This window comes from Crocodylus siamensis, chromosome 9 (assembly GCF_052110815.1).
Source record: "Crocodylus siamensis isolate JL-2025a chromosome 9, ASM5211081v1, whole genome shotgun sequence".
Taxonomy (NCBI): Eukaryota; Metazoa; Chordata; order Crocodylia; family Crocodylidae; genus Crocodylus; species Crocodylus siamensis.
The window spans coordinates 5,835,000-5,856,624 of record NC_143403.1 but is presented as its reverse complement, the minus strand read 5'-3'; positions in this window follow the sequence as shown (position 1 = coordinate 5,856,624).

Genomic DNA, 21,625 nt, shown 5'->3' with positions numbered 1-21,625 from the left:
GGAAAAAGGCAGTTATTCAGGCCCACTTTCATGCCTAGGATTTCCTTCAAACTTGGATTCCCAAGTCTAAACACAACAGAACAGAACCCGTTCTCAGAAGTTTTGATGCTCTGACTTTTTTCAGCTCATAAACTCCATATACAGCATGGTCCATTCAGATAACTGCTGGAAAAGAGACACTTCTCTCAGTTAGGCGTGCCGCAGTACTGGGAGCATGAGAGCAACAAAAGAATTCCTGCCTAGGACCGTGTCAGACTGTATTTGCTGTCATGTATAAAATGAGGATAACAGCAAGCTCCCCAGAGTATGAAAGTTTTAATTAGGGTAAAACCTGTGAAACACTCCTATAGTAATTTATGTCGCTTGCTCTAATGGCCACTAAAATCTCAGATGTCACCGGGGTTTCTCTGTTCTCCGTGTTGTGCCCTGCTCTAATGGCCACTAAAATCTCAGATGTCACCGGGGTTTCTCTGTTCTCCGTGTTGTGCCCTGCTTCTCATTTACCAGAATGATAGAAATACCTCTAGTGACAATTTGATTGGTTTTCACTGCAGAAGATGGCTTTGAAGAAAAGTGTGATGTAAGAGGATAGAAATTATTTGCTTAGTGTATTTACTCTGAGGCTGAGTTATATTGGTCTCATTAATCATTTTTGGATATAAACTCATTTATTAGGGGTAGCCATTAGTATTTATCATATTATGATGGTGCTTTGATTTTCCTCTGTGCCACAAGCATAGAGTAAGGGTCTTCCTACACAGCTGACATTTGACTGCCCTCCAGGGAGGCAGGCCCAGACTAGCATTAACTTAGATTGCTTGAGTAACAGTGGCAGTGGGGGCACATCTTTTGGTGCAATTTAGGGGCCTTCTGAGCTTGTACACCCTGCATTTAACCCCTTTCACCATTTCTTTGTTGTTATTCTTTCACAACTAACTGGGTAAGCTGTATCATGGAAAATAACACTTATAAAATTGGTGAGATTTTATCATTATAAAATAGCTGCCAGGCAATATTGTTAGAATGAACAATATTTTTAGCTTTGCATTTGCTGAGAGGAGGCAAACACAGGTGGCTGGCTTCATGTTGGAATCCACCTTTTCTTTGCTCAATTTTCAGAAAACAATTTCTACCTAAATATGTAGGCTGTGTTTTTGCTTTACTAGTGAGCAATACTTGGTTTCAGATATCACACTAGCTTATGCCATAAAGTACCTGAAGGAGACGAGAGCCATCTGTTTGTGTCAAAGGTGGGGATTTGCAAGATATGCCTGAATCTTCACGTAAGTGCTGTACTCGCTGGTTAACAAAGTACTAGTATTACCTGCGGGTCATTGCATGTTCCTTACGTTAATAAGCACTTGAATTCTTTGTTGCCCTCTCCTTGATATGACTGAAAACTAAAAGCTGCTGTGTCCGTGGATCCCAGGCTCTAAGGAGCAAATGTAATACATACTCAATACAACAGGCAGTTCCAGAATTACATTTCAGTTGCAATACCATCTTCTTTATTCCTGGGTCTGAATTTTTCAGCAAAAAATGCACACAGCTGATGTAACTAGTTTATGCCTCCAAGGTTTACAAGTAGAGATTGAAATGTAAATGTTTGTGTCCAATTTAAGAAGGAAAAACTTTGTGAATTTTATACATTCCAGTAAAAGGAAATTGGGTGAAAGTGTTGTTATGTCATTACTTAGAGATCTAAATGCAACCCCTATCCAGTTCATAGTTCTCATTTAAACTTTTATTGATTACTGACCCTGAAGAAATTACCCACAAATTGGAGCATGAAAAACTAAATGTGTGTTGCACAGAGATTTATTTTAGTTAAGGTGACAGTAAGAATTGTTGCACAAAAAAGGGGAAAAAAAACCCAGGGGGGATTTGTTTAATGCTACAGATGGCTTCTTGTGAATATTGCATTGATGGCTGTTGAAACCTAAAAATGGGTCTGCAAATAAGAGTCCTGGGTACAACCTCAGTCTCCAACACAAGACTTATAAATTGTAGGGATTTGGGGGGAATTTTCCCATTGAGGGAAAAATGCTATTTTGTGTCAATACCACTGTGCAGGTTGGCACTTGAAATTGTTGGGTTGAGGATATCCTGGAGCTTGATTTAGAACTGATGAAGAGAACAGAGCAATTTGGGTTCTTCTGTTAGGTTTACATTGCTGTTATGCAGGGGAAAAAAATCATGTTTAGGCATTTACAGTTGCACGGATTTACTTGCTTGCAAGGTTGCGACGCATGTGCTTATACCTAGTTAACTAGGTGTCAGAGATAATATGTACATTTTTGTATTTTTAACTCATCATATGTAATCGAATCCAAGATGAGGTTTTTTCTTCGCTCAATATGGGCGGGGGGGAAGCCCCATGTCTTCATTTGAGCCTGGGCTGGGAATTGGAGCCACAGTTGCAGTCACTGCTCCCCACAGACTCCTCTCCACACCCACTTTTGCTCCCTGCAGCTACTTAACCTTCCTCTTGCAGCTCTAGCTCCTGCTAGGGCCCTGCTCTGGCCAGAGGAGGTAGCATAGAGCATGTTCTGCATCCGGCCCCATCTGGCTACGCAGCAGTGGTGGTGGTTTCAGCCCTGGCTCCCAAGCTGGGACCCATACAGTAGCAGTGGCAGCTTCAGACCTGGCCCCAGAGGTGGGACCAGTGCTGCTGCTGCTGCTGCATAGCCAGCCTGGGGCCAGAAGCAGCCCAGGCTCCGTGCTCCCTGCTCTAATTGGAGAGAGGCCCCAGCTGGAGACAGAGCAGCAAGGGGAAGGTGGGTGGCAGAGGTGCAAATGGCAAGGGGCCGACATGGGGTATGCTGGCACTGGGGGGAGGCAGCCAGGGGGCCCCATTAAAATAGTGGGGAGAATGAATGTAAGATGACCCTCCAAAAATTAGGTTCTAGACATGGAAAATTAAACTATCTGTTTGTAGATAGTCTAATGTAATAATAATACATTATTATTGTAAAGGGAAACTAGTGATGTTGGAATTGGAGGCTGAAGCAATTAAAGAATGAGCCTTTTCTCCTTTTTAACCTATTAATTGTGGTGCTGTTTTCTTTAAAAAGTAAAGGTTTTTATTGTCAGTTCTTTTTATTAAAGTGGATTAAGAAAGACTAATCCAGGATTTTAAAAATATTGACCTGTTGATGAGATCTTTTCCTCTATTTTGTAGCTTTCATCCTAGAACTTAATGCAACTGATTAATCTTTAAGCTGCAATAATTTATGCAAATATTGCATAATACAAAGGTACCATTTTCTAATTTCAAAGCATTTATCAGCAACTGCCCATCATATAGATGAGTAGGAAGGTAAACCAAGGTTGGATATGTTATTGAGGACTATGTGAGAATTACTCGGTCAAGTTGAGAATGACACTCATGAGTTTGGATTCCCTAGTCCTGGGGTCAAAACATAACCACACAGAGCATGTTCTCTGAAGTTTTGAAGCTAGGATGTTTTTCAGTAATGTTTTCAGACATGTCTAACCCTTTGTTTGAAGGTGCTTTAAAAAAGAAATCGGGCGTGTTCCTTTACCTGTTCATGATGTTAATATCTATATCCAAGGATGTAGCTTGTTCCCAGGCTATCTGAATGTTTCCTCATGGAAGCAAGGGAGATGGGCGGTAGAGGTGTTTAACTGAAGAGAAGCCCACTTGAGATGGGCCAGTTGGACATCTTTTTATTTCGTCATGCAAAGAGGATGCAGACAATGATTCAACAATTCCTAAGCCAGGAGAATTAGGTATAGGAAAGGTTTTCAACCTAAATTTGAGAGACTGCAGCAAACACCAAGTGTAGTCACAGGATGTGCAGGCATCTCTGGGAGCCTTTTCCCCGGTCTGCTGTTCTTTTTTTGCATGTCAACGAGATGTGATATGGGATGGCAGACTGTTGAAGCATTAAGGCCTGTGCATGAAAAAGCTGTTCCATTGTATTAACCTTGTAAAAAACATTGAGAGAGAATTGTTTCATATGCTGTGGGATTATTTTTTTTTGGCAAGTGCATGTTTTGATGACAATATTTAGCATTCAATTTTAATTTTAGTGTGCCAGCCCTAGTCTTTGAATTCCTGTGGGTTTGCCACCCACTCCTTAAAAAAAAAAATAGACATAAGCTCGTTTTGTTTGCTTTTTAATTATTCCTCCAATTAAGATGTTTTAAATGCACTCATTTCTATGCTTCAAGTGCAGCTAGTTCTGTTTCAGCTTTCTTTCAATTATTCTTATAATTAAGATCCCTTAGCCTATGGCAGAGTGGAGGAAGTAAGTTAAAGTGGCACCCATGTTATTTAGCTGCCTTAATAATAAATTGCTACAACTCTTTTTGCTTACTATAAAGCAAATGATTGAGGAATTTGACAGACAGTGTGTACTTTTGAAAGGAATATGAAGTTTTCAGTACAATGGTCTCATAAGGGATCTCGGTGGTAAACAGTCATGTGCCCCCTTAATTATAAGGTAAGGGAAACTGGAGTGGTACTTATGGGGAGAAGTTAAATCTGAACACCACATCAAAGTGGAATTTTTAATCCAGCCAAATATTTCATGGTACCCTATAGCAAGCCATAGTAAATTTAGGGTTTTTTTTAAATTTTATTATTGTTGATGTTCACTCTAGGTATGTATCAGATCATGGTAACAACAATTGAGGTATTTCTTTCACTTGGAGAATGTAGAACGATGATACATAATTTTATCTGACACTTTTGATGGTTACTACAGACAGTGCCCTCAAGGAAAGCTGTGCTTGAGAAATGAAATGGCCTAAGCTGAAATGTGTTGAGATGGTCTGAATGCCCCACTAAAAAGAAAAAAAAATCAATCTATAAGCACACACAATGTTTCCTTCGTTTTATACTGCTAGGCACCATTAAATATATTAATATAAAAATGAAAGAATATCACTGCAAATTACTAGTCATATAGCAGTTTTATTTGAGCCCAAGGACACCTAAGGAGTACAAATAAAAAGAGAAAATATTTTCTTCTGTTGTGGTTTGTTTTTGTTTTTTTTCAGTTTTTTTGGCATGTCTTACAATGACTCCTAGTTTAATACTTCCTCAGCTTGGTAATACTGAAAGCTTCCATGTTTATTTTTAAGCTTTTTTGGCAGTTTGAGTGTTTGGGGAAGCTAATTTTGCCTACCATAAGTTTGTATTGTACTCTAGGGCTAGGGACAGAAATTGCACATAAACCAGTAGGAGTGACCAGAAACCAGTTCAGATCTGTAAAACAACAGAAGTTCAGTGCATATCAACTGCTTTCAAAATGGCCGAAACCAGTTTAAGATGAACCTGGATAGATGTAGCATCAGACTTAACTGATTTAGATTAAATCGGTTCATTCAACTTTTGTCCCAAATTCCCTCCAGCTCCCAGTTAACTCAGTCATCTCAGGATATTTTACACCTCCCCGGCTGTGGCAGCCAGAAGATAGCTGCCGCTAGAAAGGACTTACCAGAAACGGTAGGGGTGCCGCAGAAGGGAGACGAGTCAGCACGAGCAGCAAGGACGCTGACGGGAAACCCCGCCCCCAGCGCCAGCACGCTTTACAAGCACTTGCTGGCTCCATTTATCGGTGTGGAACCTAGGCGGCTGAATAAAAGCCTCAGGAGGCATCAGCAGGGGGACCAGAAGTGAGGTCCCGAAGCCATGGAGAAGAGCGTCCCAGCTCGTATTGCCCTGGGAGGGGAGGCTGGTGGGAGACGGGACCAGATCCCACAGATGGTGGCTCAAAGAAGCCTACTTACTTACCTAAAGTAACAGCATGGAGTCCTTAGAATGACAGTTGGCCATTGGACGATGGGGAACCTGCAGGAGAAGAGAGAGGCAACGGAGGTGCGAGTAAAGGGGCTGAGAGCAGCCAGCATGCAGCTTCTCCCCTAACAACGTTTCTACTGAAGAGGGAAGGACCGTAAACTTCCCCATTATGGGAGACTTATGACGTAATAAGAGTACGAGATGTAGAAGAACTTGGAGGTTCCAGGAGCTTAATTTCTTCACTTGGAGACTCTTTGGGAGAGATTCACAGAAAGACAACGAGACTGTACTTAACGTCATTGGGACTGTGACATGGGGTTGGCGGTAGTTGGGGTGTATGGGGGTGGAGCCCCAAGGGACAGTGCCTGAAAGAACTACCTGTTGAGGCAAGGGGATAGAAGATCTTCCTCCCATCCTTACTAAAAGAATTTAACACCAAATCGTGGCAGGAAAGAGCATTCAGCACAGTCAAACCGAAGTCCTCTGGTCAAATTGTCTGCTTGTAAGGACATAGACACAGGTAGACTTGCCGAGAGGGGTAAGTATCTGGCCAAGGAATGGCACGGGCACTTACACCCTCAAACCCCGTTTGCAGGGTGGGTGGTCTAGCCTTGGCCCAAGCTGTCTGCTCCAGCTCCCTCCAGGAGCAGAGAGACATGCTGTAGCACCCCCAGCTTCTAGCCTGGGCCAGGCATGTGGCTGCATTTCCAGAATCAATAGTGAATGTCTATTTACTTGCTTATCAGTTCAGTCTGTGCAGTTTAACCTGCGAAGATTGAATTGATTCAGCCTTGGACTTTTTAACTGTCTGTACTTAGCCTGGGTCAATGCATGCATCTGTTACCTATAGGTTATTTACTGTGTGTTCAGTACTTTATAAGGTATGCAATGCAGGGCCACTATAAAACTTCATATACATAGCATGTCAGAAATGTATGTTTTATTCTTTTGAAATCTGAACTATTATTTAGAGGTTAATGCTCGTCTTCAGACTGCCAAGTTAAATGATAACGTTTGGGTGTCTCAAATGTTTACTTCACTAATTTAGAACATGTTAGACATTTTCAGATATTACTTGCAGAGGTGCCATTCCCTTCAGCCACTTAATACAGCCAATTTAAACTTCACTTAGTTGAAAATTAATAGGTTTGAGAAAAATGAAGCAGTTAAATTTTACCACTGGCCTAAGCAAACTCTTTCATTGACTTTAACAGAAGTGAGCCTGTTTCCACCCTTAATGTATTTGACCCCAAACCTCCAAATGTCCTTTTTTCACTGCTAATTAACTCAGTGTATATTAGGTTTCAGTACAGTATGTTATTCTATATTGGCTGATACGGGTGCTTGCATGAGGCAAGTACAGGATTTGGGTTAAGATTGTTAGTAGTCTTGTTTTGGTTGCCAGGAGACTTTTCTATTTCTTGCCTAAGCCAGAGCTTAGCATGCTTTATAAAGAAAAACCCCAGTGCTATTGATTAAAATTGCATTTGCCCCCTTTAAAAGGCCCACACTGTACAGTGACTTGCTCTGATATTTTTCAGAAATTAAATCAATGAGATGGCTATCTGGTGTATGTGATGAAATGTCATACTACTTGTTTTGCATTTGCTTTCCATTAACTTCAGCTGATCCCTTGCATTTTTTATTATTGTGGGACATAACAAATAGGAATAATTAATCATTTTTGCTGGACTTCTCAACATGGTAGATGCTTGAGTAAAGGTGGTTCAAATGTTTATAACATTCAAAGTTGAGTGATTCCAGTTATTGCAGTCTCTGAGGCATGTCAACACTACAACTGTAGCTGGGTTCCAGATTTGGTTATAATATTGCTAAAATGTGTAGTATAGATGGTCCCTGAATGTGTTTAAATATTCCTTACAAGCTTAAAGCTGTAAATATTGAGTCCATTAGATCTGCTGTAATTGGGTCCTCTGTCTTGGTTGTGCCTGTAGTACAAATAGTTCTTAAATCCAACTATATCTCTAATTTTTCGTTGTCTGTCTGCCTTTTTCAGAATCTGTTTAATCTGTTTATCTTTCTTGTGTTTTGTTTTGTTTTGTTTTTTTCATTTTAAATAATTGCTTCAAACAAAATAAATACATGGAATGTACACAGTGTAAAACCAGCATTAATTCAACCATGAGTTATCTGCACCTCAACAAGGGAGTTATTGTCACTATTTAAATTATATACTTACCATATTAATGCATTGCTTCACATTATGTGAAATGGCTGTTCTTTGCAGACATGCTGAATAGTTGGTATGGAATGTACTTTTTAAATATTAAAACATGTTCTATGCCCTTCAGTTATATTTCTGAAAAAACTTCTAAAAATACAGATATAGTCTGTAGTTAATAATAAACATCTTAAGTCTAGATGGCTAAAATAGAATGCATCGCTACTAAAGGTATTTGATATTATGCCATTGCGATATATTCCGTATTTTCTCTTTCTGAAGTACCCAAGCATCTTATTCAATTTTAAACTGTCAAATTTCATCATCAAGTCATTGTTGGACAAAATCACATAAGCAAATGCCTGACTTAGATCATGTGAGTAATCCCACTTCTGTCTATAACCTTTTATTGCAGAAAAGGAGCCCAGCTGATTGTTCTTTCAATCTTCATATTTGGTTTACCTCCATTTGCTTTGAAGTTTGTGTATTGTAAGGAAGAGAGTTAAAGTTTGTCCTTAATTCAGAATTTGGGATTCCCTCTTACTAGTCTCTCTCACTGAAATCATGCAGAAACTCTGTGATGGGCCCTCCAAGGCTGGCTCTTGATCAACATCTACTTTTTTCCAAATCCCTTATTAAAATGTTTTCACTGAAGCTTAATTCTTCACCCAAGTCTTTTCTTCATTTAAAAGGAAGAAAACCACCTGCTGCATCCCTGTGATGAACCCACCTACATGCTCTGTGGCATATTCTAGTGCTTATCTTTTAAAACCCAAGGCACTGGTCCGTATTTCTCTAGACTTTATAGAAAACAGAGCTGATGCCCCAAAGTGCATGGATAATACTACAATAAAAAAGATGGTCCATTGTACATTTAAACACATTTCATGCACTTTTAAACCTGCCTTACTCTTCTTCAGCCCTTCAGTTATCCTTTTTCAGTCTAGTTAAACAAGCATTAAGAGAGAGATTTTATCATGTCAAGTCTCTAACCTAGTGTTTGCAAAGTAATCATTTGCCAGAAGTGGCATTGTGCAGCGTGTCACTGAAAGGATTCCCAATTCTAAACTGAAGACATCTCTTAGATCATTATTTACCTATGCATGCTTTTCATTTCACATTGTGTAATTGATTTTCACGCCTTCTGTCTCAGGCGGTGCCGCACGTTTGCAACATCCTCTCTCGCTTTCTCTCTCCTGTTTGCGCAGCACGATGACAACTGCTTCTTGTGCCTGGTGCTAGTAAAATAGCAGAACTTAAAGTAAACTTATTACTATAGGAGGGGAAAAAATGGGGAGGAAGGGTGGCAGCAGTGACATTTCGACCTACTATCCAGATTTTGCACAAAAAACACTTTTTTAAATCACAGAGTTAAAAAAAAAAAATGCACAGGGATGGAAAAGGATGACAATAGCTAAACATTTTTTGTGGTGAAATTTGACTGCTCTGAAAAAAAAAAACAGGGCAGGTGGTTTTGAAAATTAGCGGGAGAGCAGGGTATTATATAGTGTTTCAGGATAAACACTAAAAATATATTCACTAGTTATGTGACATGAGTATATTCATTAGTTAGCGTTTCAGGAGAAACAAACAATAAAATATATTCATTAGTTATGTGATGAACTTTGTATTTCTGAACACAGTTCTGTATTTCTACTGCTTGCAAGTATCCTTGGAACATGGCATCCTTAGACTTGACACACATACCTTTTCAGTTTGGGCTCAGATATTATTTTTCTGTGCCTTTTTGGTGCACGTGAATGCCAAATAAGTTGTCAGGTTGATGGAATGTGTTTTGCTGTGCTTCAGTGCAAAATCCCTTAGTCACTGATGGAAGAACAGTGCCATTTTTTTCATAGAGACGAGATATGTATTTACTGCTAGAACTATGAGCTTTCCCTGCTCCCCATGAGTGACCACCACTGGGCTCCAGGGAGACAGATCTCTATCTTGATGGATAGCTATGTTACTCTTAAGCTTTGCTTTGAATGAAATCTTTCTCTAGAATAGAAATGGATGTGTGTAACCCCTTGGAATCTGTGTGGAGACGGAGGGAAAGACGTTGGTTTCTTTATTATAACTCGTTTCCCATAGTTTGAATGTGGCAAGAGCTTGTATGGTATATGCAAGATAAATAATTTGAAAATGGGTGTTTTATTTATATCACAGAACCACCAGCTAAAATCGGGAGCCCATCATGTTGCATGTTCTGTGTAAAATATCTATATCTGTAGATAGGTCTATAAAGAGAGATAAAAATACATGCTATGAGACGGTTGGTATAAATAAAATAACAAACAGGATTTGTCTAGATCATGGACAGAGGCTGAGTTAGCTAGCCCTGCTCAAATCCAAGTTTATCCTTAATTTAGATTTGGGGCCTAGGGACAGAAGTTGCACACAAACCAGCATAAGTGATTGGAAACCAGTTCAGATCTGTAACACAACAGATGTTCAGTGCCCATAACTGCTTTCAAGATGGCCAAAACTGGTTTAAGATAAACCTGGATGAATGTAGTATCAGATTTAACTGATTTAGGTTAAATCAGTTTATTGAACTTCTGATTCCCTCCAGCTCCCAGTTAACTCTTTAGTCATCTCAGGAGGCTTTATACCTCCCCTGCAAGCCCCCCTTGCAGGGCGGGCAAGCTAGCCTTGGCCAAGCTGTCTGCTGCAGCGGAGCAGGGAAGCAGGCTCTAGCGCCTCCCGACTTCTGGCGTGGGTCACTGCAGGCACGTGGCTGTATTTCCAGTATCAAAAGTTCTCTCGCTTATCAGTTTAACCTACACAGTTTGGACTAACCTGCAAAAATTGAATCAATTCAGCCATGAGCTTTTTAACGGTCTTTGCTTAGCCAGGATGATACCTTCAGTTCAGCTGGTCAAGGTCAAACTTGGGGAGAGAAGACGGCACTTTATCTCTTGCCTATCAGTATCAACACACAAAATTGTTTGCAGAGCTTTATTGGAGGCTTTGTGATAGTCCAGTTGTTAACTAGCTCTGCTTTTTTTATATCTCCTTTTTATTGACATGTTCACAGAATGCTAATAGTTTAGAGAGCCACAATTTTTCTTGGCAGAAGGCAGACGAGGACCATAGTTACTGATATATTTTATAACTCAGTTCTAGATTGATCTTTTCATTTGTCTTCCCTGGTATGGGAGTCACAGACTTGTACTTTCCAGCAGCACCTTTCTTTAGAGGGTTTTGCCTGTTTCCATTCTGCTGATACACTTGGTTTTAATGAGTGTGTAATATTAGCTTTGCAACCATTTGGCTGTTCAGTTTTCCAGAACTTTTATACATGCTGGTTACCTGATGCTGCTTAATTTATCAGTTTCTTCCAGGATTACCGTTACTGACAGTTCAATATCTGAAAATGCTTCATCTTTATTCATTGCAAACACGGTCAGGGTAGATGTTTTTACCAACATGCTCTGTGATGAAGAACCATGGAAAGAAATGTTTTAGCTTCTTAATGTTGTCTTTGTTCTTTGATTGCACTTTTTACTGTCCCTTACCCACCATTTATTTCAGGAATTCCTTCTTTTTATTACACTTAAAAATAAACTTTTTTTAGTTGCTGCTTTTCAAGATTAATCTTAGAGCACCAAATCACCATCTTACATTTCTTCTGTCATAGTTTAAGCCCTTTCTATTGGTTTCACTATCATTGCATTTCTGTCTTCTGAAGGATACCTATTTAGCATGAATGATCTCTTGCACCTTGCCATGAAAACTTATAGGCTCTCTTCTTCTTTTTCTGTTTTTATTTTTCACTTTAGCTGATAACTATACATATGCTTAACAAGTGGCAGATTTGTTCAAGGAAAAGCAGAATTTTCAATTCAATTTTTGTTGGGGGTGGGGGCGGGTTTCAGCTGGCAAACAAACTATTTATTTTTAACAAGCTCTCAAACCTCAAGGTGTGTTATTAAAAATTACTTGCTGCCACTTTAAAAATTTTCAAGTCCCCTTCTGATGCTGTGTCCAGTTGAGTAACTCAATCCAAAGCTCCATTGAGATGCTATTGCTTTTTCTTTGTTGGGACTTTGGGATACAGGAGAATTTTAACAAGAATAGAAAGCTACATACATTTCAGAATTGCATTCAGGCCTCCAAGAATAATGATTTCATTAAGGTCACAGAGGACCTATTTAGAGATGAGGCCTATCATTTTAAAAATATGCAGCTTCTGCCTCCAAATGGTCTCAGGAGGCTCTTGTTCCCTTACCCAGAAGCATCATTGTGGCAGCAAATCTTAGATCCTTGGTGCAATCAAAATGCAATCATTACTTTAGAAGACTACACTCAAAAAGACTGAGTTTCTCCATAATTCGATTGCTTCTGATAAATCTTTTTCAGCGAATTCTCCCATGTGCCCAGGATGAATCTCTGGTAGGATCCTGTGATGGAAGTGATACTGTCATAGCATAATATATATATATGCTATGTTTTGAATAGAGATGGATATATAGATATATAGAGAGATATAGATATTCAAAACGTAATGGATTTTATGTATTCAATATTGGGTGTAATATATAAGCATTTTGAGTGTGTGTGTGTGTGTGATATATAAAAGAGAAAAACAAAAAACCTGTGCATAAATTTGCTTTCTTACTTGAGGTATAACCAAGCAAAAGATTACCATTTGTCTTGAACTTTCTTTGGAGCAATATGGCCTGAATTTCAGGTAAGATTTGTTTTGTGGTTTTTTAGGTGAAAACTTTATTCAATAGCTTTTTCCCTAAACCAGATGCAAGCTCATTCATTTCTTAGCTTTATTTTTATAATTTACATAAAATATACAATTTTAGTATATTTATTGTATAAATGTTATTAATTTATTATATAACTTATATGATTTTATTATATAAAATTATGTGTATGTGTTTGTTTGTAAATGTGTGTGTATGCAAGTGTGTGTGTTTGTGTGTAAGTACACATATAGCACTGTTAGGTGTGCAAACATATAAAATATGTATAAAAATAAAATGAGTCCCAAATGTGCCAGTGAGATGCAGAGTAGGTTTTTTTTGGTTTGGGGGTTTTATTTTTTTTGTGAAATGACAGTGCCTGGGTTATAAGAATTGGAATCTCACAGGTAAGCAGTTCTCTGAGACTTCAGAAAATGCAAGACTTGATTCAAATAACACATGCCTTAAGGATATTTAATTTCACAGAAAGTATGCTTTTGCTTATCAAATAATAGATTGGAGTGTCACAGGTTCATTAAGAATAAACATAAACCAAGCAAACCAGGACTGTATTATTAAAGGTGAAAGTGGGGGAAAAGGTTTAATCATGTAAACTGCTTCTGCCAGGAGTAGACTGTGTGCGCATTAGTAAGTGGTTGAAGGAAAAAGCCCTCAAATCCCTTGGAGCAGAAATTGTCTTCCGCAGGGCCAAGTACACTATTGACATGTGATAATCTGGCTGCTGCTGGGTTTCTGTAATACAGCATTTTCATTTATGCAGAGGAAATCAGTTTTTGTTAAGCTGGTTTGTATCTTTGATGAGCAAACTGTGTTGGCTGAATTAGGGGTTTCCTGAGGAAGTGTCATTTTGATCTATGAATCTTCTTTGTGATGGGAGCAGAGAATAAAGCCACCACTAGCAAGGAACTAATGAAGATTAAATCGAAATGTAATAAGGAGCCAGCTGAAGAACTGTCCTTAGATAACTGTGGCTTCAAAAAAGCTGACAGTTTAATTAAAATCCTTGTTGCAAACATATGATGTAACTTTGCTTTTAATAAGAATGTTTTACAAAACGAAAGTGTGTACATATATTTCAAAATAAAAATTAATTGGTTACTAGCTATGTAGAATGTGCGAACACTGGAAGCAGGCATTTCTGCCATCTCTTGGCAGTGCTGTTATCCAGCAATACTGGAGGTTGGGAAAGGGTGAAGTTTTGATTTTGTGTGATCAGCTTGTGAACTGTTGTTGATAGAAATTGCCTGTCTGTCTATGGATCAGGCTATCAGATATTACTTGTTCACTGGTGTTTCATGTGCTATCGTAGTGTGCTGTTCAGTCAAATGCATTTTGAAGTTGAGAGTAGAGTATATGGTATTTTTGGATTGAAATTCAAAACTGGGTGTAAATTTGCTTCCCAACTTGAGGTATAACCAACCAAAATATGACCATTGTTCTTGAACTTCCTTTGGAGCTTTATGGCCTGAATTTCATGTAAGAATGTTGTTGTGTTTTTCAAGTGAAAACTGTATTCAATAGCTTCTTCCCCAAACCAGATAGAAACCTATGAGTTTATTAGCTTTATTTTTATTAGGTGCACATAAGCCTGAAATAACTGCCATTTATGTACAGCTTTGCTTTCTGCCGTGGTGAGGTAGATTGGAATTATCCCAAATTTACTTTGGGATAATTGCTAGGTTGAAAGAAGAAAGGTTAAGTGTTTTTGTTCAGGGTCATGCGGAAGATTTGTAGCAGAGTCTAGATTAAAGAAGCCAAGTGCCTGTCTCGCATGGATTCCAACAAATTGAAACCACTCTGGTTTTTGTACAGCTTGATCTAGAGCAGTGATTCTCAACCAGGGTACCACAGCATCCGGGGGTACCTTGAGATCCCTTCAACGTGCCGTGGGGTGCTATGCAATGTTAGCGCTGTTAGCTGTGCAACCACGGTGCCCAAAACAAACCCAGAGAGTTCAAATAGGAATCTACATCATTACAACCATTATGGGTGCACCTACACGTGCATTTTACTCTGGAGTTGACTAATTAGCTCCACAGTAAAGCGCCACTATCTACACATGCACCAGCATTAGGGTGTAGTAAGTTAATTAACTCCACTGTAAAATAATACTGTCAGGGACCGTACTATCTTACAGTGGAGCCATTTACTGTGAAGAAAGCATGTCATGACGGTGACCAGGACCTCAGCAGTTTCAGCCGGGACAGCAGCCCTGGGCTGGCAGAAGGCTTGGGGAATCAGCCACTTAGCTCCACATCAGCTGGAGCCAGGGCTGACCCGACCCCCCCCTCCCCCCAGCCTGCTACCAGCTCATGTCTGTTCTGTCCCAGCTCAAGATGCTGCACCCAGGAGCAGCTGATGCCAGTGCAAACTGCGCTGGAGTTTGAGGCACACAAATTGCATGTGTAGATGTACCCTCTAACCTGTTGTGGCCTTCTGAGTTCTTTGCAGTAGAAGAATTGCTCTATTTTTTGTAGTAAAAAAAATGAGCAAAAACTGAAAGAGAGCGTTTTCTGAGAGATGCTTGTCTATCAAGGGGTGTCTTGAATCTAAAGAGAGAGAGAGCCACTAGTCTAGAAAGTGTTTGGCTCCGATGTGCTTTAAGTCTCTCTTTTCTAGATCAGAATATCTGTCATGTTTCTTGATCTCCTTGTGCTGTTTTCAATCCAGGGGAAAACCTCAGTTTAGTTGGAAATAGTCTGCATAAGAATATGTGTGTGGACCAGTATATTGTCATTTCCTTGGTCCAAATGCATATGAAAAGTAATTGAATCTGGCATAGGTCTATAATGCTATAACCAGTAGAACTGTAGGTGGTATGTTTTGGGATTAACTGTAGAATCTAGGGGCACCTATACATGTGCAGGGAGGCTGCTCCGATGCACTGTAACTTCAGTGAATCGGAGCAGACTTGATTAATCAAGTCTGCTGGAGTGTGCTAATTGGTGCACTGCAGCAGGCTCCATGTCCCGTGTATTAGCATCCCCATGTTTCAAAATGGTGATGGAGCGCTTTAACCCAAGCTCGTTTGAAGACCTTTTAGTTAAAGCGCCCTACCGCCATGTTGAAGCATGGGGACAACGCTACATGAGACGCTGTGGCTCTGAGAGTGCCCCTCGCCCCTCCTCACTGCCCCTGGAGCATGTGTAAAACCCCTCCCTAGGTGCCCTAATCAGGATTCATTTTGTGCTAGCTGCTGTTTACAGAACAAAGATTGGTCCTGCCCAAAGGAGTTTACAGTTTGAGTATGAAACAATAACTTGGTAATATTCTGAGGGATACTCAGCACGGGTTTGTTGTGGGTAGGTTATGCTTGACCAGTCTCATTTCCTTTTATGACCAGGTGATCTATCACCTGCCGCCGTGGTGGTTCAAGCACCCACTTTGAATGCCTTCAAGACACTTTTGGATGTTTATCTTGCTGGGGTCGTATGATCCCTGCTGACTTCCTGCCCATGGGGCGAGGGCTGGACTCGATGATCCTCGGGGGTCCCTTCCAGCCCAAATGTCTATGAAATCTATGAAACTGGATGTGGATAGATGGGGAAACATGTTGAGTTCTATTCCCTTTTGTTTTAGCTCCCTTCCCCCAAATATTCTGATGCTCAAAACTAACCTTTTCGGGGCAGATTTTTCAAATCTTGTTTTTGTATGCATACCACTGGTAGGTCCCTGTATGTCTGTAGGGAAGGGGTGCAGAAAAGGAGACTGACCCATAAGAGATGTTCCTGCTGCTAGTTGCACTCATAGTCGCACTCTCCCACACTCTCATCTCTCTGGATACAAAATTCTTAGGATTTTTTAAAATAAAGTTAATCCTATACCTGTTCTCATTTTTGTCTTGTAACAGTTGCAATATTTTACAATTTAGTTGGCTTTTTGTGTCCGGTGTAATTTGTTTCTAACCATGAAGATTTAAAACAAAAATTGACTAACTCTACAAGAGATGCCTGATGTCGGGGCGTGGGGGGGACAATTTTTTATTTTTTATTTTTTTTAGTAAGAGAGTTTCTTTTCCCTACCAGCATTAAATGCTGCTGATTCCTTGGATGTTACTGTGGCGTGTTGCTGCTTATTTATGCTGTAAAGCACACTCAAAGGTCTGGAGGCTAAAACAGGGGAAAGCCTTCAAATTATCATTTGTATTACCACTGGCCCAGATTCCTCTGTGTGGGCACAAACATGCCCAAGTCTGTTGGCTGGTTCAGAGTTCAAACACTGGTGCTGCAATGAGAAATGTGAAAGCTAGAAGAGCCTTTGGGTTATTGATATGCAAGTGAGCACACCAGTCATCATGTGTCACTCCAAAATCCTTCGATTTCCTGGTAGTACTGGCAAAACAAGTAGCACTTAAGCTATTTTGTTTAAGCTTTTATTGCACCTGTCTCCCCGAGAACATTTTATAATTTAAAAAAACCCCACAAATTTTAATACTCTGCAGTAAATACTTTTAAGGAAAATCTTTAAAAAATAAAGTTACTAGAGAACTTTGTGAGACAGCCTCTTTCAAATACCAGGACTTCTTCCACCTTAGCCATTTGTCATTCCTGTTCCCCTCTCACCAGGAAAGGTATCTTTTGAAGACAGGACATGTTTTTCTGGTCCTAAAAGTAATAAAACCTGAGGTTTTTGTCAGTTTAAACAGCAAGTAAATTCCAGTATCCTGGAGTCCTCCTGCCATACTATGATGCTAGGGTTGGAAGGGACCTCAGGGTCATCCAGGCTAACACCCTTGCACAAATGCAGGTTTTGGTTAGGTAGGATCCTCTTGTAATCTGTAAATGCCCAATTCAACCAATTAGGAAATCAGTTGGCCAACCAGCAGCCAAAGAAGTCCTCAGTGTTGGATACTTCTGGAAAGATACAGCATGTAATACAGGCTTCCCTCACCAACCACGGTTGTGCCAACCATGGTTTTGAGTATCCTTTCTTAATATTCTATATACCGTTTTGGCTACCACAGTATACAACTCTGAATAACCATGGTTTTCCATGGCCGTGCATTAGCCCACCACCTGCCATTTTTTCCCATAAGCCTTTTGTCTTGCCAACCACGTTTTTGCCTAGTGGTTGGCAAGGGAAACCCATGCAACTGGGCAGCCACACTTTGGGCTAGCATTTCACTTCTAAATGGATTTAATGTTTAGCCTCATCCAGAGACCAATCTAGATATTGCTATGCAGTATTATTATTGTTATTATTATAGTTCACATAGCAGGCCAATCTATAAAATTATGCAATGCAGCACAGGCCACCATTAAAGGAATAGAAATATTTCAGAGCGAGAAAATATGCAAGTGTCCATAGTGTCTGCTTGCCAATTACTTTATGTTGGGATAGTTTAGACTATTGGTCGTATGAACCCCAGGAGAAACCTATTCATCTTCCTCAGACTGGTATTTGATTATAATTGTGTGTGTATAGAAACCCATTAGTTTGCAAGTGTAATTGGATCAGCAAAGCTTGATGATGCCAACAATTTCCTGGGGATTCCACTACAACAATCTAATTAAGGGGGAGGAGATTTGAGGAATTGGCAAAGAAACGTTGGAAGGCACAGTGCAGAGGAGCTACAAGTTTGTGAGCAATATGTTGTTGCAAATAGCTGGACTTGAGTGCATTACTCATTAGAGCACATCTGGCAGTGCATCCCCTTTCGGATGGGTCTGTCTCATTTCAGTTACGTATTAATAAGAGGAGGACTTGGGGCCTTGCCACATCACTAATTGGGTAGTTATGGCTAGAGAACAGATTATCCCAAGTGCTGCTTTTTAAAAAAGAAAATGCTAATAAAATCCTTCATTTAATGAAGAAAGCATGACCCCCAAGAAACAAAACTTTGGAAGTAGCTTGAAGGTCTGAGAGCAGGCTGTGATAGACACCTGGTTGAAGACCTTCCCTAGAGCACCACTCTCAGCATGGTGTGTTTTAGGTCATGCTTCATTGTGATAAGGATCATGGGCTTTCTCAGTTGCATCTGTATTTATCATGGTACAGCCTGGCAACTACAGCGCTTGGCTGAACAATCTCGTAACCTTTTAGCTGCTTGTGACCTACAAATTGGGGTTCAAATTGATTTAAACTTCTGAACAGAGTTTCAAACAAATGACCAATACGTATGGGATAAAGAGGGCATGAAGATGTATTAAGAGAATGATTTAGGTTTAAGCAACACTTGGGAAAGCTGCTTCTGATGGTTGATTAACAACACTTGATTGTGCGACAGCTAGCACTGAAACGTTTATCTGCTCTGAGGGCTGCACTTAATAATTGGCATGCTTATACAAGATTGCTCCATACCTTTTTAAAATTCTGCTTGGATTACTTTTATGTTGATACTCTTTTTATGTTTACAAATCTGGTTATGTTTCTGATGTCTGTGACTCCTTTCATTGTGTTCCTCTTCCAGCAGGCTGATGGAGCCTTTGACGTCTCCTGTAGAATCCTTTCCCCCACCCAGCAACAATGGGAAAGAAAAGGCAGGGGGGAAAGAGGCCAAAAAAGAAAAGGCGCTTAAATCAGGGAACTGTCAATAATATGCAGCAAACAAAATCTAACAGCCAATTTAGTGGTGACAGAAATATAATCCATATCATGTATGCATCTAATATAATCTGTCATTTGTATTTAAGGAAGAGAGCAAGGCAGGATGTAATACACTGAAGAAAGAAAATGAGTCTGTAAGGTGAGTGACAGAAGTGTTTGTTTCTTCAGCTTGTCCCAGTGGTGTCCTGCCCTGCTCCAGAAGGGGGTTTTAGGAACCCTGCTAGTATTAATGTACTTTGTAAGGGTCAGAGGCAAACTTTCTTTTCTCAGTCAGAATTTAAATTTCCACTGCAGTTCAACAACAATCAACGAACTGGAAGACTCCAATTTCATCCCTGTCCAAAAAGAGAAAAGGAGAAGGAAAAAAAGGAAGAGGACAGATGACTCAGAGCTAGGTGAAATGTCAGGTTGGTTGGCATGTCCATCAGCTTTTGTTTCAAACCATATGCAATGGAGAATTAGGCAGGAGAACAAAGTTGCACGGTCCAGACTTCGGTTAGCATGGCAGGTGAAAGAAAATGCCCCGGGGATCAATAGAACAGCTGTAAAGGTTAGATATAAAAGCAGCTAATGTAAAGAAAAAGATGAATTGTAGCTAGAAAAGCATTAGGAAATAAATGTGAGGGGCAGGATTTTGGAGTGAGGGATATCTTTTTATTGGAGCAACTGCATTGTTAGGCTAACTTTAGAGGGAGAGAGGTGGTTAGCCTTGTTAGTCTCAAGTCATGCAAAAGGCAGGGAAGATTTGCACTGTATAGACAATCTATATCAGACAGCGTAAGCAGTGGGTTCACTTCATCAGATGTTGTAAAGTGACTGCAGGAAGCAGAGCTTCAAAATAGAAAGCAATGATTATAATACGAAGGGTAAGAAAGGGGAGAGGAAAAAAAGGGGCATATTTAGACCACTTTTCAGGTATCACGTAATGATACCCTGGAAGCTTGCCTAAATCTATCCCGACTATGCAGTTGGTTCACACAGACTGCTGCCTCTTCCATGTTTCCTGAGCCATCATGGCTGCAACATCATTTCAGTGCTACCAGTGGTAACATATACGGGGTGCATGGGGGTTACCTTGTAAATGTTTAGAGAAGTATAGTTAGCCATGTTAGTCTGAAGGCAGGCAGGAGGCAGAGCAGATTTGCACCTTTCTAGGCTAACTAGGTAAGAGATGCATAGCATAAGCTTTCATAAGCAGAGGGCTTACTTCATTAGATGCTGTGAACATTAGACTTTATATTTCTATGATTTTTAGAAATGCTGACTGATCTAACATAACCAAATTAAGCGGTGTGTCCTGAAAATGTTCCAGCTGATACAAAGCATAGCAGCCCCTCTACTTTAGCATCATGGGTTGCCATAGCATAGACTAATCACTTCACTCTTTCTTATCAGAGTCCAGTTTTACTCAAAGCCATCCATGGTGCTGATCCTAACCAGCATAAACTCAGCAGTCAGTCAGATTTGGTAGTGGTGCCCAGGGCATCACTGTTTGTATCTAAATGCCCACCAGGTTCATTAGTGTGGCAGGGCACTGTTTGTGCCTGCCACTTGAAGGGCCTGAGACAGCAGCCGGCAGGTGCCCGATTAGGACAGCCATTTTAGATTCAGGGCTGCCCATATAAGTAGGGCATTTCACTGCTGGGAGCCAAGCAATAACATCTCTTGGCTGCAGAGCTGCTGGTATCACCTGGAGGTAAGGGAGGAGCTGTCGGGGATGGTCAGGAGGCTCCTGGTCCTGGGTATGACCTAAAACTGCCCCCTGCCAGGAGTGGGTGGCCTGGTGGGGCTCTCCGTAGCACGGGAGCCCCAGGAAATCCCAGGCCAATTACCACCCTGGTGAAAGGCGGGTCGGGGCGTCTTAACCCCTAGCCTCCACAACCAGGTGGGTTAACCCCTTTGTAGGGTCTGGAAGGTGGGCCGCAGAGGAAGAGTGTGAGGCCATGGACTCATGAACCTGTCTGAACGTTTCCCCGACTGGTCAATGCTGGGGCCAGGACCAGAAGGGTTGAAGGGCCGGGGGCCCGCCGCGAGGAACGCCCAAGGGCTGAGGGCCTGGGGTTCTGACTGGCCTGGAGGTGGGCCAGGGCTAGTTGCCCCAAGTCCCGGGGGGGACCGCACCCATGAGGGGGAGGCAGCTCAGAGAGCTACGTTGCCGAAAATGAAGGGGGATTAGACCGCCAGAATGGAGGGATGGTAGAGGGGTTCAGCAGCAGGATTCTGGGCCCAGCGAGGGGCTGGTGACTGTGAGAACTACGGATGCCATCTGTGAGGCTTGGGCTGCCGTGTAGGGAAGGAAGAGAGCCGCAGATAGTGCCCCCTGGCATCAGGGCAAGAAATGGGCAGCCTCCCACTTATTAAGATCAATTAACTAATTACCATCAAGGCATGGTGGGCGAGAAGGCA